Here is a 15,133-nt window from a genome sequence, read left to right on the forward strand (position 1 = left end):
TGTTCTAAAAGGCATTTCGCTTCAAGGAACACCTCCTCCTCCTCCTCCTCCTCCTCCTTCTGCTCCTCCTCCAGGCAGGCGTCTTAACAAGCATCATCTTCATTCTCTGTAGCACTTTTACCGCTCGTGGAGCTTATGTTCGACCTATCTACAATCTAAAGACTTGAATTAATTAGTGCTGATAGTCCCCACCCTATTTGGGGTACCTAGACGACAAGTGGTTAAGCCGGGCTAACATCTGGTGCGCTGTCGGATTTGGGTCAGTTTCGTCAAAGCTTCTGTTCAGGACCTGGAACTGAACATTTCTAATTAAGTCACCACCTTCTGTCGCTTGTTTGCTCTCCAGCTACAGTACTTTCTGAGAGGACTTCCATGTCACCACCTTCTGTCGCTTGTTTGCTCTCCAGCTACAGTACTTTCTGAGGGGACTTCCATGTAGAGACAGCGAGAGGATCTTGTGTTGTTATAACCGAACCTAATGAGCATCACCATGTAACCTTGTGGTGTATATTGATAAGGCAAATGTTGGATGGGTTTACGTGGTGAAGTTCCCCCCTCGATGTTGCATCGTCATTTTCATCTCGTCCTAATTCATCGTATTAACTCAGTGTAATGTACTTATTACACTTGACATATACAGTCTTAGAGTGCGTTACACTTCGGTTTATTACGTTTGATTATGATGTGTAAACCTGGGTGGAGTGATGGTTTAATTATCTTCAGCCTCGATCTCGAAGTGTTGGTTTAATTATCTTCAGCCTCGTATCTCAAACCGTGTGCTTGCTGTCGTGGGAATTTTAATCTGTGAATTTCCATGCAAGGTTTTTTTGTTTTGCTTGTGGTGTTCTGTATTTTGTAACCCTCGTCAGTATATATATATATATATATATATATATATATATATATATATATATATATATATATATATATATATATATATATATATATTCCTATGAGTCCACGGGGAAAATGAAACACGAAAAGTTCCCAAGTGCACTTTCATGTAATAATCACATCATCAGGGGAGACACAAGAGAGTAATATAACAGTCAGTTGATATACATCGAAAAGACGATATATATATATATATATATATATATATATATATATATATATATATATATATATATATATATATATATATATATATATCGCTCGATCGTACCTTAGTGTGTTGGCTCGGCTATTGAAGTCACCCCTGATGCTCTTACATCCACTGCTTCACTAATATGAGATCCTCCTCCTACTCCTGTGTAAGGACAAGTGGAATCAGATCTGCTTTAGGACTGATAAAAGAGCTTGGGTAAATAATTTTTGATCTCCAGGTACGAACGACTTTCCAGGGCCGTAGCTGCCAGACGTGTGTGTGTGCTTGTCACATTATCCATCTAGGGAGGGATTTGGACACTGGTAGGGCTGGTATACCTCCTCAAGTTTCTCTACTGCCTTTGTGTTTTTTGTTTTTTCTAAACTATATGATGGTGCTGTTTCACTGTCTCATATGTCAGTGTATTCCATTATGCCATTTCTCCTACCCTAAAACCACCTAGTCATCCATTTTTCTTTTCCCACCGATGCCTTGTGCAATTTCGCGTTGTAGCCTCTGGCTTGGGGGGGAGAGGTTTTCCAGCCCCTCATTGTCTTACGTCGTCATGTGGGTCAGAGGTGGTTAGGTTGTGGCCTGGGGTCACCTCTTACTCTTCTCTCTTCCTCGATGCGAGTCGGTTTTCGGGGTGCCAGCACCAGTGGCTCTTCCCCTGGACATTCTGTATTGATTATTTATTCTATTGTTAATGTGGTGAAGGGGATTGTGTTGTTTGGGTTTATATAATATATATATATATATATATATATATATATATATATATATATATATATATATATATATGATTATTACACGAAAGTGCACTTGGGAACTTATCGTGTTTCATTTTCCCCTTGGACTCATAGGAATATATATATATATATATATATATATATATATATATATATATATATATATATATATATATATATATATATATATATATATATTGAAGAATGTGTGGAAGTCGAGAACATTATCTCGGAAAGCAAAAATGGGTATGTTTGAAGGAATAGTGGTTCCAACAATGTTGTATGGTTGCGAGGCGTGGGCTATGGATAGAGTTGTGCGCAGGAGGATGGATGTGCTGGAAATGAGATGTTTGAGGACAATGTGTGGTGTGAGGTGGTTTGATCGAGTAAGTAATGTAAGGGTAAGAGAGATGTGTGGAAATAAAAAGAGCGTGGTTGAGAGAGCAGAAGAGGGTGTTTTGAAATGGTTTGGGCAAATGGAAAGAATGAGTGAGGAAAGATTGACCAAGAGGATATATGTGTCGGAGGTGGAGGGAACGAGGAGAAGAGGGAGACCAAATTGGAGGTGGAAAGATGGAGTGAAAAAGATTTTGTGTGATCGGGGCCTGAACATGCAGGAGGGTGAAAGGAGGGCAAGGAATAGAGTGAGGTGGATCGATGTGGTATACCGGGGTTGACGTGCTGTCAATGGATTGAATCAGGGCATGTGAAGCGTCTGGGGTAAACCATGGAAAGTTGTGTGGGGCCTGGATGTGGAAAGGGAGCTGTGGTTTCGGGCATTATTGCATGACAGCTAGAGACTGAGTGTGAACGAATGGGGCCTTTGTTGTCTTTTCCTAGTGCTACCTCGCACACATGAGGGGGGAGGGGGATGGTATTCCATGTGTGGCGAGGTGGCGATGGGAATGAATAAAGGCAGACAGTGTGAATTGTGTGCATGGGTATATATGTATGTGTCTGTGTGTATATATATATATGTGTACATTGAGATGTATAGGTATGTATATTTGCATGTGTGGACGTGTATGTATATACATTGTGTATGGGGGTGGGTTGGGCCATTTCTTTCGTCTGTTTCCTTGCGCTACCTCGCAAACGCGGGAGACAGTGACAAAGCAAAATAAATAAATATAAATATATATATATATTAGCTTCGACAGCAACGCCAACTGAGTGTCTTAAGTCCATTTTCTCTTACGTTAAATACATATACTAGCTTGTGCTAGGTACCCCCCTGTTGATCCACATTCACCCAGGATCGGATGAACAGCTAGCAGATCCGATGAACTGTGGGACACACCGCCGGGACCAGGGTTCGAACCTGTGGCGGTCTATTGAACGCCTTTACAACCAACAGTGGCTGTTTAGGGTGCCTCCCTGCCTCCCTCCCTCCATCCCTCATAGCAAATTGCTAATAAGCTCCTTCGCTTTTGACATCCATTATGAAACTTGCCTTTCCCGTGTTGTTCACCTCGGTTCTGTGTTGAAGGTTAGAGGTGAGGTATTGTCCATGTTTCCAACCCTCTAACCCCCCCTTGGCTTGCCCTATGCACGGGGCCTTCCACTGTAAGGTCGGAAGAGGGGCCCCCCTTCCATTTCAACCCCCCTTCCCTCTCCACGACCTGTGTTTACGAGAGAAATGATCAAGTTGTGGGTAATGGCCACAATTGTGGGTCGTTTGGGTGGGGGTCGCGTGTCTCCCATTTACCACGCTATGAGCCACTGGGTCTCGCCCCAGCTGGTGTATGGTCACTGGTGCCAGCTGGTGTATGATCACTGGTGCCAGCTGGTGTATGATCACTGTTGCCAGCTGGTGTATGATCACTGGTGCCAGCTGGTGTATGATCACTGGTGCCAGCTGGTGTATGATCACTGGTGCCAGCTGGTGTATGATCACTGGTGCCAGCTGGTGTATGATCACTGGTGTCAGCTGGTGTATGATCACTGGTGCCAGCTGGTGTATGATCACTGGTGCCAGCTGGTGTATGATCACTGGTGCCAGCTGGTGTATGATCACTGGTGTCAGCTGGTGTATGATCACTGGTGCCAGCTGGTGTATGATCACTGGTGCCAGCTGGTGTATGATCACTGGTGCCAGCTGGTGTATGATCACTGGTGCCAGCTGGTGTATGATCACTGTTGCCAGCTGGTGTATGATATTTTAAGTATCCATACATCACACTGGGCCATGGTTCGTGGGTTACTGTGGCTGTACCACACACACACACACACTGGGCCATGGTTGGCAGGTCTGTGTGTGTGTGGTTGCACCACACACACACACACTGGGCCATGGTTGGCTGGTCTGTGTGGTGTGGTTGCACCACACACACTGGGCCATGGTTGGCTGGTCTGTGTGATGTGGTGATTGTACGAACGGCAGAGAGAGAGAGAGAGAGAGAGAGAGAGAGAGAGAGAGAGAGAGAGAGAGAGAGAGAGAGAGAGTAGGTTATAAAAAAAAAAAAGAGAACCACCCCTCCATTTAGACCCATGTAATCCAGCGGGATTCGAACCCTCTCCGCTCAGTGGTGGTCAGGTGTTAAAAACCCTTCCCCACCTTGAGGTAATCTGACATGAAAAAGGAAAAGGGAGAAAAAGAGAGAAGGAAAAAAAACCCACTTGTTCGATAACCACTTTATTTTCCACTGAATTTGACGTCCTTTATCTGGTGCCCGGGGTCCGTGGTCAAGCCTGACGGACCACACCGCTTCAGTAGACCAATACTGGCTGGTTGTGGTCCCCTGTGGTGGGGCTAGGGACCTCTCTAGCAGGGGTTGGGGCTTGGGAACTCAGGTGGGGTTGGGCTAGGGACCTCTCTAGCGGGGGTTGGGGCTAGGGACCTCTCTAGCGGGGGTTGGGGCTTGGGAACTCAGGTGGGGTTGGGGCTAGGGACCTCTCTAGCGGGGGTTGGGGCTAGGGACCTCTCTAGCGGGGGTTGGGGCTTGGGAACTCAGGTGGGGTTGGGGCTAGGGACCTCTCTAGCGGGGGTTGGGGCTAGGGACCTCTCTAGCGGGGGTTGGGGCTTGGGAACTCAGGTGGGGTTGGGGCTAGGGACCTCTTTAGCGGGGGTTGGGGCTAGGGACCTCTCTAGCGGGGGTTGGGGCTTGGGAACTCAGGTGGGGTTGGGGGCTAGGGACCTCTCTAGCGGGGTTGGGGCTAGGGACCTCTCTAGCGGGGTTGGGGCTTGGGAACTCAGGTGGGGTTGGGGCTGGGGACCTCTCTAGCGGGGTTGGGGCTAGGGACCTCTCTAGCGGGGGTTGGGGCTTGGGAACTCAGGTGGGGTTGGGGCTAGGGACCTCTCTAGCGGGGGTTGGGGCTTGGGAACTCAGGTGGGGTTGGGGCTAGGGACCTCTCTAGCGGGGGTTGGGGCTTGGGAACTCAGGTGGGGTTGGGGCTAGGACCTCTCAGCGGGGGTTGGGGCTTGGGAACTCAGGTGGGGGTTGGGGCTAGGGACCTCTCTAGCGGGGGTTGGGGCTAGGGACTTCTCCAACGGGGTTGGGGCTTTGGGAACTCCCGCTTGGGGTTAGAGCAAGGGGGTTAGGGCAAGGGACCTCTCACGCGGTGTTGGGGCTTGGGAACTCACGCGGTGTTGGGGCTTTGGGAACTCACGTGGGGTTGGGAACTCACGTGCGGGGGGGGTGAGAACTCACGTGGGGGGTTGGGAACTCACACGGGGGGGTTGGGAACTCACATGGGGGGTTGGGAACTCACACGGGGGGTTTGGGAACTCACATGGGGGGGTTGGGAACTCACACGGGGATTTGGGAACTCACACGGGGGGATTGGGAACTCACACGGGGATTTGGGAACTCACACGGGGGGTTTGGGAACTCACACGGGGGTTGGGAACTCACACGGGGGGTTTGGGAACTCACACGGGGTTTGGGAACTCACCCAGGGGGGTTGGGAACTCACCCAGGGGGGTTTGGGAACTCACATGGGGGGTTGGGAACTCACATGGGGGGTTGGGAACTCACACGGGGGGTTTGGGAACTCACATGGGGGGGTTGGGAACTCACACGGGGGGTTTGGGAACTCACATGGGGGGGTTGGGAACTCACATGGGGGGGTTGGGAGCCTCCCCATAGCCACGTCAACTCCGTCGGAAACTTGGCGTGTACACCTTCCCCTCCCACGTGAATGGGGCAAGAATTCGGGGCCCCCAATGCGGGGCCCAAGAATTCGGGGCCCAATGCGGGGCCCCCCATTTCACAGATGGATAGAGCTGGTCTATCGCATGGCGCCCATGCTGGGAGGGAGGGAATGGAGATGTGGGTAGTCGATGTTGCAATTGTGATATTCATTTATTTTTTATTTTCATTTTTACGTAGGAGGCTCCAATCACGGGCGCGCGCGCGCGCGCGCGCACACACACACACACACACACACAGACACTCGTTCAACCTTTACCCCCCCCTTCCTCAACCCCCCCATCAATACTACAGCTGCGATTACCCCCCCCCCCCCCCAAAACCCACATCCCCCACCTCTTCAAGTTGTTCTCTCCCCCTTCCCTTCCCTCCCCCTGTTCAACTTATATACTCAAGTTCCTCTTGAGATGGGTGGAGGGCAGGGTGGAGGGCAGGGTGGAGGGCAAGGTGGAGGGCAGGGTGGAGGGCAATATGTCAGTTCTGCGTGTGGAGGGCAAGTGGGTGACGTAGCCACTGGATAGTATGGTAGGCAGTGGCTGTGAGAGAGAGAGAGAGAGAGAGAGAGAGAGAGAGAGAGAGAGAGAGAGAGAGAGAGAGAGAGAGAGAGAGAGAGAGAGAGAGAGATTTATGTAGGTGTGAGAGAGAGAGAGAGAGAGAGAGAGAGAGAGAGAGAGAGAGAGAGAGAGAGAGAGAGAGAGAGAGAGAGAGATTTATGTAGGTGTGTGTGTGTGTGTGTGTGAGAGAGAGAGAGAGAGAGAGAGAGAGAGAGAGAGAGAGAGAGAGAGAGAGAGAGAGAGAGAGATTGATTTATGTAGGTGTTGGGGTGGGTCCCGGTAGGGGCACATAATATGTCCCCACCTCACATATGGCATATGTATTTCCAATCGCTCCCGGTATATATACATGGTGAACATATATACATGGTGAACATATATACATTGTGAACATATATACGTGGTGAATATATATATATATATATGGTGAGCATATATACATGGTGAACATATATACATGGTGAATATATATACATGGTGAACATATATACATGGTGAACATATATACGTGGTGAACATATATACATGGTGAATATATATACGTGGTGAACATTTATACATGGTGAATATATATACGTGGTGAACATTTATACATGGTGAATATATATACGTGGTGAACATATATACATGGTGAACATATATACGTGGTGAACATATATACATGGTGAACATATATACATGGTGAACATATATACATGGTGAACATATATACATGGTGAACATATATACATGGTAAACATATATACGTGGTAAACATATATACATGGTGAACATATATACATGGTAAACATATATACGTGTTAAACATATATACATGGTGAACATATATACATGGTGAACATATATACGTGGTAAACATGTATACGTGGTGAACATATATACATGGTGAATATATATATACATAGTGAACATGGCACTATGATACACCCTCGTAAGAATACTGCTCAAAGATTAAAGTATTTATCAACACCATTTTTTTTCTTTTAATATATTTTTTCAATTACTTTGATTACCTTTATCAATACCATTTTTTACTTTTGATATACATTTTTTTAATTACTTTGATTACCATTGTGTTTCTGTTGCGTGCCAGACTCGCTCGCCCCCACAGCGAGGTGTTCGATACTTGGACCGTGTTCCATCGTACCTCCGTCTTGGAAGGGTGTCCAATGGATGGTCTTCGTCGAAATGCCATTCTGGGTCTTAGGACTGAAAAATTGTCTCGAGTGGTATATATATAGACCACGAGGCCAGAGGCCAACACCACGAGACCACAAGTTGCGTTCGAGAACGAGGCCAGGAGCTACCAGCACCACGACCAGACTACCACTTGTGTAGACAAACGAGGAACTACCAAACGAGGCCATGAACTACCAAACGAGGCCAGGAACTACCAAACGAGGCCATGAACTACCAAACGAGGCCAGGAACTACCAAACGAAGGCCAGGAACTACCAAACGAAGGCCAGGAACTACCAAACGAGGCCAGGAACTACCAAACGAGGCCAGGAACTACCAAAACGAGGCCATGAACTACCAAACGAGGCCAGGAACTACCAAACGAGGCCACGAACTACCAAACGAAGGCCATGAACTACCAAACGAGGCCACGAACTACCAAACGAGGCCATGAACTACCAAACGAGGCCACGAACTACCAAACGAGGCCATGAACTACCAAACGAGGCCATGAACTACCAAACGAGGCCATGAACTACCAAACGAGGCCAGCGAACAACTACCAACACCACCCCGAGACTACTTTCGAACCAGTTTTTTTCACTGCTGGCCAACAGGTCAATGTTAGGGATGCGTCATAGGCTCAAACAGTGACCCAGTTCACTGCTGTCACTCAGGAAGCGAGACACAGCAGGGGACACAGACCTAGCCTCTCCCTCTGTGTACCCGTCACTGCTCTCTGTGTACCCGTCACTGTTCTCTGTGTACCGTCACTGCTCTCTGTGTACCGTCACTGCTCTCTGTGTACCGTCACTGTTCTCTGTGTACCGTCACTGCTCTCTGTGTACCCGTCACTGCTTTCTGTGTACCGTCACTGTTTTCTGTGTACCGTCACTGCTCTATGTGTACCGTCACTGTTCTTTGTGTACCGTCACTGTTTTCTGTGTACCATCACTGTTCTATGTGTACCGTCACTGTTCTATGTGTACCGTCACTGTTCTCTGTGTACCGTCACTGTTCTCTGTGTACCATCACTGTTCTCTGTGTACCGTCACTGCTCTCTGTGTACCCGTCACTGCTCTCTGTGTACCGTCACTGTTTTCTGTGTACCGTCACTGCTCTCTGTGTACCATCACTGTTCTCTGTGTACCATCACTGTTCTCTGTGTACCATCACTGTTCTCTGTGTACCGTCACTGCTCTCTGTGTGCCGTCACTGTTCTCTGTGTACCATCACTGTTCTCTGTGTACCGTCACTGTTCTCTGTGTACCATCACTGCTCTCTGTGTACCGTCACTGTTCTCTGTGTACCATCACTGTTCTCTGTGTACCGTCACTGTTCTCTGTGTACCGTCACTGCTCTCTGTGTACCATCACTGTTCTCTGTGTACCATCACTGTTCTCTGTGTACCATCACTGTTCTCTGTGTACCGTCACTGTTCTGTGTACCATCACTGCTGCTACAGTGTGTACCATCTGGTACCTCCGTCCTTACAGTGGTACCACACAGAGGTACCACACAGAGGTACCATACAGTGGTACCACACAGAGGTACCACACAGTGGTACCACACAGTGCCACCACACAGAGGTACTACACAGAGGTACCACACAAAGATACCATACAGAGGTACCACACAGGGGTACCACACAGAGGTACCATACAGTGGTACCACACAGAGGTACCATACAGTGGTACCACACAGAGGTACCATACAGAAGTACCACACAGGGGTACCACACAGAGGTACCATACAGTGGTACCACACAGAGGTACCATACAGTGGTACCACACAGAGGTACCACACAGAGGTACCATACATTGGTACCACACAGGGGTACCACACAGAGGTACCACACAGAGGTATCATACATTGGTACCACACAGGGGTACCACACAGAGGTACCACACAGAGGTACCACACAGAGGTACCATACATTGGTACTATACATTGGTACTATACAGAGGTACCACACAGTGGTACCACACAGTGCCACCACACAGAGGTACCACACAGAGGTACCATACAGTGGTACCACACAGAGGTACCACACAGTGGTACCACACAGTGCCACCACACAGAGGTACCACACAGAGGTACCACACAGAGGTACCATACAGAGGTACCACACAGTGGTACCACACAGTGCCACCACACAGAGGTACCACACAGAGGTACCATACAGAGGTACCACACAGAGGTACCACACAGAGGTACCATACAGTGGTACCACACAGATTTACCACAGAGGTACCATACAGAGGTACCACACAGTGGTACCACACAGTGCCACCACACAGAGGTACCATACAGAGGTACCATACAGTGGTACCACACAGAGGTACCACACAGAGGTACCACACAGAGGTACCATACAGAGGTACCACACAGTGGTACCACACAGTGCCACCACACAGTGCCACCACACAGAGGTACCATACAGAGGTACTGCACACTGGTACCATACAGTGGTACCACACAGAGGTACCATACAGAGGTACCATACACTGGTACCATACAGAGGTACCACACAGAGGTACCACACAGAGATACCACACAGAGGTACCATACAGAGGTACTACACACTGGTACCATACAGTGGTACCACACAGAGGTACCACACAGAGGTACTGCACAGAGGTACCATACAGAGGTGCCATACAGTGGTACCACACAGAGGTACCACACAGAGGTACCATACAGAGGTACTACACACTGGTACCAGACAGTGGTACCACACAGAGGTACCATACAGAGGTACTACACACTAGTACCATACAGAGGTACCACACAGAGGTACCATACAGAGGTACCAGACAGTGGTATCATACAGTGGTACCATACAGAGGTACCATACACTGGTACCATACAGTGGTACCACACAGAGTTACCATACAGAGGTACTATACAGAGGTACTACACACTGGTACCATACAGAGGTACCATACAGAGGTACCACACAGAGGTACCACACAGAGGTACAACACAGAGGTACCATACAGTGGTACCACACAGAGGTACCATACATTGATACTATACAGAGGTACCACACAGTGCCACCTCACAGTGGTACCATACAGTTACCACACAGTGGTACCATACAGAGGTACCATACACTGGTACCATACAGAGTCCAGACTATAATTAGCAAGAAACCGAAACCTCAAATATACGAACCAGTCATTTTTAAACTGTCAAAAATGCTTTCATTATCTGTACGTGTTGCACATACTGGATAAACCTGTAACTCTTAAATCATATGTAATTTATATATATATATATATATATATATATATATATATATATATATATATATATATATATATATATATATATATATATATATAAGAATGATGAGGTTAGGACGATAATTTTACGACATATTATGGTCTGGGTTTCGTCTAAGTGATTTAGTCTAAGTGATTTAGTCTAAGTGATTTAGTCTTAAGTGATTTAGTCTAAGTGATTTAGTCTTAAGTGATTTAGTCTTAAGTGATTTAGTCTTAAGTGATTTTGATGCTGGTGGAAATAGTGATCTCAGGCCTCCCGTATTCGAACCCAGGACCCTCACCTGGGTCTTATGGTAGGACCCGGACCATCTAATATGGGATGACAGGGGGGGAGAGCGAAGACCTCCACGGACCGATGGCTTTCGCCAGCGACCACAGTGAACGACTGTGGCGAACGTCTTACGGCCACAGTGAACAACTCTGGCGAACGTCTTACGGCCACAGTGAACAACTCTGGCGAACGTCTTACGGCCACAGTGAACAACTCTGGCGAACGTCTTACAGCCACAGTGAACACCCCTGGCGAACGTCTCACAAACCTTGTAAACAACCCTGGCGAACGTCTCACAAACCTGGTAAACAACCCTGGCGAACGTCTCACAAACCTAGTGAACAACCCTGGCGAACGTCTCACAAACCTAGTGAACAACCCTGGCGAACGTCTCACAAACCTAGTAAACAACCCTGGCGAACGTCTCACAAACCTAGTAAACAACCCTGGCGAACGTCTCACAAACCCAGTGAACATCTCTGGCGAACGTCTTACAGACCTTGTAAACAACCCTGGCGAACGTCTCACAAACGTAGTGAACAACCCTGGGGAACGTCTCACAAACCTAGTAAACAACCCTGACGAATGTCTCATAAACGTAGTGAACAACCCTGGCGAACTTCTCACAAACCTAGTAAACAACCCTGGCGAACGTCTCACAAACCTTGTAAACAACCCTGACGAATGTCTCATAAACGTAGTGAACAACCCTGGCGAACTTCTCACAAACCTAGTAAACAACCCTGGCGAACGTCTCACAAACCTAGTGAACAACCCTGGCGAACGTCTCACAAACCTAGTAAACAACCCTGGCGAACGTCTCACAAACCTAGTAAACAACCCTGGCGAACGTCTCACAAACCTAGTAAACAACCCTGGCGAACGTCTCACAAACCTAGTAAACAACCCTGGCGAACGTCTCACAAACCTAGTAAACAACCCTGGCGAACGTCTCACAAACCTAGTGAACAACCCTGGCGAACGTCTCACAACCCTTGTAAACAACCCTGGCGAACGTCTCACAAACGTAGTGAACAACCCTGGCGAACGTCTCACAAACCTAGTAAACAACCCTGGCGAACGTCTCACAAACCAAGTAAACAACCCTGGCGAACGTCTCACAAACCTAGTAAACAACCCTGGCGAACGTCTCACAAACCTAGTAAACAACCCTGGCGAACGTCTCACAAACCAAGTGAACAACCCTGGCGAACGTCTCACAAACCTAGTAAACAACCCTGGCGAACGTCTCACAAACCTAGTGAACAACCCTGGCGAACGTCTCACAACCCTTGTAAACAACCCTGGCGAACGTCTCACAAACGTAGTGAACAACCCTGGCGAACGTCTTACAGACCTTGTAAACAACCCTGGCGAACGTCTCACAAACGTAGTGAACAACCCTGGCGAACGTCTCACAAACCTAGTAAACAACCCTGGCGAACGTCTCACAAACCTAGTAAACAACCCTGGCGAACGTCTCACAAACCAAGTGAACAACCCTGGCGAACGCCTCACAAACCTAGTAAACAACCCTGGCGAACGTCTCACAAACCTTGTAAAAAACCCTGGCGAACGTCTCACAAACCTAGTAAACAACCCTGGCGAACGTCTCTTAAACCTAGTAAACAACCCTGGCGAACGTCTCAGAAACCCAGTGAACATCTCTGGCGCACGTCTCAGAAACCCAGTGAACATCTCTGGCGCACGTCTCCCCCTGAGGTCTGTACCAGGTTAGCATCTTCTGTGCCCTCCAACACGGGCGACGTGGGAGGAGGAGGAGCTGTGAGCCGAACCTCCTAGTCTTTGCAGTACAACTTTCACCATTCTCCCTCAGATCAGGGTCGGTCGTGAGGGGCCCCAGCCTTGCACCCTACACCTCCCCCACACCCCCACACACACCCTCTGTGTGGGGTGTGGGGGATAGTGGGGGAAGGGTCAGTTGATAACAGGGTGTTGTCATACACAGCCTGGGACACCAGGCGCGTGGTTACGTCACTCGGTCAGCTGGGATTACAGCAGCAGCAGCCTCCTCCCCTCCTCACCCATCCCTCTCATCCCCCACTCATCCCTCCCCTCCTCACCCATCCCTCTCATCCCCCACTCATCCCCAGCATCCATATTGGGGACCTAACCTGCCCCAGGGCCTTAGCAAGGCGCACATGACCCGTCCTAGGGCCTCAGCAGGAGCACATGACCCGTCCTAGGGCCTCAGGAGGGGTACATGACCCGTCCTAGGGCCTCAGGAGGGGCACATGACCCGTCCTAGGGCCTCAGGAGGGGTACATGACCCGTCCTAGGGCCTCAGGAGGGGTACATGACCCGTCCTAGGGCCTCAGGAGGGGCACATGACCCGTCCTAGGGCCTCAGGAGGGGTACATGACCCGTCCTAGGGCCTCAGCAGAGGTACATGACCTGTCCTAGGGCCTCAGGAGGGGCACATGACCCGTCCTAGGGCCTCAGTAGGACACATGACCCGTCCTAGGGCCTCAGCAGGGCACATGACCCGTCCTAGGGCCTTAGGAGGGGCACATGACCCGTCCTAGGGCCTCAGCAGGGGCACATGAGCCGTCCTAGGGCCTCATCAGGAGGACATGACCCGTCCTAGGGCCTCAGCAGGGGCACATGACCTGCCCTAGGACCTCAGGAGGGGCACATGACCCGTCCTAGGGCCTCAGGATGGGCACATGACCCGTCCTAGGGCATCAGCAGGGCCACATGACCCGTCCAAGGGCCTCAGCAGGGTCACATGACCCGTCCTAGGGCCTCAGGAGGGGCACATGACCCGTCCTAGGGCCTCAGCAGGGGCACATGACCCATCGTAGGGCCTCAGCAGGGGCACATGACCCGTCCTAGGGCCTCAGGAGGGGCACATGACCCGTCCTAGGGCTTCAGCAGGGGCACATGACCCGTCCTAGGGCCTCAGCAGGGGCACATGACCCGTCCTAGGGCCTCGGCAGGGCACATGACCCTCCTAGGGCCTCAGCAGGGGAACATGACCCGTCCTAGGGCCACAGCAAGGGCACATGACCCGTCCTAGGGCCTCAGCAGGGGCACATGACCCGTCCTAAGGCCTCAAAAGGGGCACATGACTCATCCTAGGGCCTCAGCAGGGGCACATGACCCATCCTAGGGCCTCAGGAGGTGCACATGACTCGTCCTAGGGCCTCAGCAGGGTCACATGACCCGTCCTAGGGCCTCAGGAGGGGCACATGACCCGTCCTAGGGCCTCAGCAGGGCCACATGACCCGTCCTAGGGCCTCAGCAGGGGCCCATGACCCATCCTAGGGCCTCAGCAGGGACACATGACCCGTCCTAGGGCCTCAGGATGGGCACATGACCCGTCCTAGGGCCTCAGCAAGGGGCACATGACCCAGCCAGTCAGAGGAGGAGCGTCAGCCACAAGCCTGCTGACACTTTCTTTGTGTCTGTGTGTCTGTGTGTCTCGGGCGCCGGAGGGGGGAGGGGCAGAGTGAGGGGGAGGGGTGAAAGTAGTGTGGGGGTGAGGGAGGTTGCTGAACTGCAGGCGTCCCACAGCTCTGTGGGGTGAGGTGGGGAGGGAGCTCGTGTCCCCACAGACATCCTGGTGTCCCCATAGACATCCTCTTGTACCCACACACTTCCTGGTGTCCCCACAGACATCCTGGTGTCCCCACAGACATCCTGTTGTACCCACACACATCCTGGTGTCCCCACAGACATCATCGTGTCACCACAGACATCCTGGTGTCCCCACAGACATCCTGGTGTCCCCACAGACATCCTGGAGTCCCCACAGACATCCTGGTGTCCCCACACACATCCTCGTGTCCCCACAGACATATTGGTGTCCCCACAGACATCCTGGTGTCC

General features: G+C 50.1%; 1 protein-coding gene across 2 annotated transcripts in view; it reads left to right on the forward strand.

The window, feature by feature from the left end:
* LOC139765839 (uncharacterized) overlaps positions 1 to 11,647 on the forward strand; it is an 86,551-nt gene extending 74,904 nt beyond the window's left edge. Inside the window, exon 10 of one of the 2 annotated variants that reach the window (XM_071693670.1) lies at positions 11,283 to 11,647. The gene's annotated coding sequence lies outside the window, so the exon portion shown is untranslated. Of the gene's footprint in view, positions 1 to 7,634; positions 8,056 to 11,282 lie in introns of those variants that run through there. The other variant, XM_071693671.1, reaches the window with a different exon arrangement.
* Positions 11,648 to 15,133: the final 3,486 nt, after the last annotated feature.

This window comes from Panulirus ornatus, chromosome 56 (assembly GCF_036320965.1).
Source record: "Panulirus ornatus isolate Po-2019 chromosome 56, ASM3632096v1, whole genome shotgun sequence".
Taxonomy (NCBI): Eukaryota; Metazoa; Arthropoda; class Malacostraca; order Decapoda; family Palinuridae; genus Panulirus; species Panulirus ornatus.